Below are 3350 nucleotides of genomic sequence, written 5' to 3'. Positions count from 1 at the left end.
TATTGTACATAGCACTCAGGAGAGTATATCAATAAACAGATACATTCCCTGTCCACAATGAGCTGCAGACTCTTCCCTAGGCCAAACATGATTTTCCCACCACCGAATGCTGCATGGTTTGGTTCATTCGCCGTTGTCCACACCAAAAAGCAGGTTGACATGTCCATTTGGGCCTTTTCTATTGAGTGGACATAGAAAGCTGGAGGAGGCATCAAGGGGCCAGAACCGTGGGTGTTGTTAGAGAACGTTTCCAGTGATCCAAGATGTTCAGCCCACTCAGACTGCGAAGGTTACCTTAAAGCCGCTGAGACAGTCATTCAGGACTTCCTAGCAGATAGGCTTGATAGTCCTGGCAGAATCTTAGAGAGTCACTGGATTCCTGTTTTGTCTTCTCACCTAGACTTCTTTCTGGCCACAGGTGATTAAATTAAATCTACCTTCCCCCCGCTCCATTTACTGATAGTTGGAATGAACCAGTCAAACGAACGTAAATTTGGTGTTAGGCATTTGCTCTTATTTGCTATTTTTTATTAGGAAGCAAAGGGAAAATCAATTGTTAGAATGTAGTGGGCAGAAATGATTGTGAAGTAGCTATTTCATTTGAAGAAGCCATTTGCTGATTCTGCAGGCTAGGGAGCTAACTCTGATTAGAAGGCATGTGAAAATCCAATCTCATCTGATTTTTTTTTAAAATTGATGACAAGAAACATGAGGGAAAGTGCTTTCGAGTTTTTTTTCCAGGTAATGGAGATGCATGGAAGAGGACTTGAGTCATGGCCTATGGGATACTTGGTTCTGTGTCTCCAAACTTGCAATTGTGTAACATAGCACAAATACTTAGAGGTATGTATTTCTATCTTCAATTTCCTCTCTTTTGAGGAAAGAGAACTCTGCCTAAATGCTCATTTCCTGCTATAGAAAGCTCTTTTTACCCTTCTTAGTCCCAAATAGCTGAAGTGTGGTTTTGTGGCTTCTGGGGTAAAGAGCGTTAAATAAATAATCCATTTTAAAGCTTAAAGTATTTCATCTTGATACTTTACTGCTGCATTGGGAAACTCAGTCCCACTGAAATTAAGGCAAAAAGAACTTTGGCAAAGTGTCCTAGAGGTTGGAAATGGCAAGTTTCCATGGTGATCGGAGTAAAGGGAATGGAGAAAAACAGGCATTTCTGTTTTAATTTGATTTATTTATTTCCTTGACTCACAGTTCCTAGAAGTTGTTTTTTTTTCCTAGTATTTTGTTGATTTTTCTATTAAACCTTCACCAAGTTTGGGAGTTTTGTATGAGAAACAGTGTGACCTAATAGAAAGAGTCCAGGCCTGGGACTCAGAGGACCTGGGTCCCAATCTCGACTCAACTACTTCAATCGATGATATTTATTGAGTTCTCACTATGTGCAAAGTACTATACTAAGAACTCGGGAGAATACAACAAAATTAGTGGATAAGTTTCCTGCCCATAACGAGCTTACAGTTGAGAGGGGAAAACAGATGTTAGCATGAATAAATAAGTAATTTATGCTATATAATTTAAAGATATGCTATATACACAGTGCTAAGTGTGTGTGTGGTTGTTGATATAGAAGAACATTTCAAGGGTAGAAATGTTACCTATGTTCTCTTGCAAGTAGTTAATATAATGCTCTGCACACAGTAACCACTAATGATTGATAAAAATGGAAATAAACACTGCAGGTATTAAATTGTGTAGCACAGCAAGAAGCAATTTTCATGATGATGGTTTGGAGTCACACATTGGGCTTTTCACCCATACCCACGCTTTGATTAAAAAAAACCCGCAGGATGAGTAATGTTTTCTTCAAAGTCTGAAGAATTTGCACACTTACCCAAAAAACAACCAATTTCCTCTCACTCTTCATTCACTATTTGATCATTAATGATCAACTACTCTGCTAATCTAGATCTATTTAGCACGTACGCTTGAAGATTATATTTCCTTCATAATTGTCTTGTCTTATGCTGTCAAGTCGTTTCCGACCCCTAGTGACACCGTGGACACATCTCTCCCAGAACACCCCGCTCTCCATCTGCAATCATTCTGTAGTGGATCCGTATAGTTTTCTTGGTAAAAATGCAGAAGTGGTTTACCATTACCACCTTCCGCGCAGTAAACTGGACTCTCCATTCTCGACTCTCTCCCATTCCGCTTCTGCCCAGCATGGGTGAATTTTGACTTGCAGCAGATGGCTTTCCACTCACTAGCCACTGCCCAAGCTAGGAATGGAATGGACAGGCCTCTGCTTGACTATCCTTCCCTTAGCCGAGTCTGGTAGAGTACTGGAAACTCTCTAGTTGTGACCCTGAGAAGAACTGCACAAAGTAAGTGGACAATAAATATGATTGATTGATTCACTGATTGGAAAAGTACAACAGAAATGCAAGACAGCTGCCTCTAGGGGCTTTTGTTAATTTTCTCATTTTCATCAAATACTTGTTCCTGCAAGAATTGCTACCCTGTTCAGGTCCTAATGTAGCACTGTTCTCTTCCCTATCCACAGAAGTATCTTGTGAAAAGTTCGGGGAGGAGAAGGATGGTGATGACGCTTAATACGGTGCTCTGCAAACCATAAATGCATAAATTGACTCATAGTATAAATAATAATGGTGATGATGACCTTAAAGTGCTTATGATCTGCCACTGTCTTGTCCTATGCTTTCCAGTTGTTCCCGAAAGAGAGCGACTACATGGACATATCTCTCCCAGAAGGTCCCACCTCCAACTGCAATCATTTTGGTAGTGTATCCTTAGAGTTTTCTTGGTAAAAATACAGCAGTGGTTTACCATTGCCTTCTTCTGCACAGAAAACCTGAGTGTCTGCCCTCAGCTCTCTCCCATGTCACTGCTGCCCAGCAAGGTGAGTTTTGACTTGTAGCAGACTAGCTTCCACTCCCTAGCAGCTGCCCAAGCTAGGAATAGAGCGGGTATGCCTCTGCTTATCTCTCCCTCCCATCGCCGAGACTGGTAGAGTAATGGAAACTCTCCAAGTGCGATCCCGAGAGGAGACCATCTGCTATACTAGACTAAAATCTGGGAAAGATACAAGATAATCAGGTCAAACACAGAGACAGAGTGCTCACCTGGGTACTTCCAGCCCAAATAGGAAGGAGAACAAGTATTAAAAAGTAAAGGGAATAATCATATCTATAAAGCAAGGGGGTTATGAATCAGTCTCTAGAATGGGTTTCTGTAACATCATCAGTGAAACAAATTCAATCAAATTCAGTTGTGAGCCCATCGTGGGCAGGGAATTTTGTTTCCTCAGGAGATGTTGTGAATATTGCATCAGGTGTGATTTGTCGTTGGAAATAGTTTAATAACATTAACACAGT

General features: G+C 40.9%; 2 non-coding genes across 2 annotated transcripts; both read right to left on the bottom strand.

The window, feature by feature from the left end:
• Nucleotides 1-2192: 2192 nt before the first annotated feature.
• On the bottom strand, nucleotides 2193-2330 carry LOC114815781. The gene has a single exon (XR_003763584.1). It is a non-coding gene; the product is annotated as a small nucleolar RNA SNORA7 (small nucleolar RNA).
• A 555-nt stretch (nucleotides 2331-2885) lies between these two features.
• LOC114815820 lies at nucleotides 2886-3023 on the bottom strand. Its single transcript, XR_003763621.1, has one exon. It is a non-coding gene; the product is annotated as a small nucleolar RNA SNORA7 (small nucleolar RNA).
• Between the last annotated feature and the right edge of the window lie 327 nt (nucleotides 3024-3350).

Source organism: Ornithorhynchus anatinus, chromosome 12, assembly GCF_004115215.2.
Source record: "Ornithorhynchus anatinus isolate Pmale09 chromosome 12, mOrnAna1.pri.v4, whole genome shotgun sequence".
Lineage (NCBI taxonomy): Eukaryota > Metazoa > Chordata > Mammalia > Monotremata > Ornithorhynchidae > Ornithorhynchus > Ornithorhynchus anatinus.
This window is presented reverse-complemented; position numbering and strand designations above follow the sequence as displayed.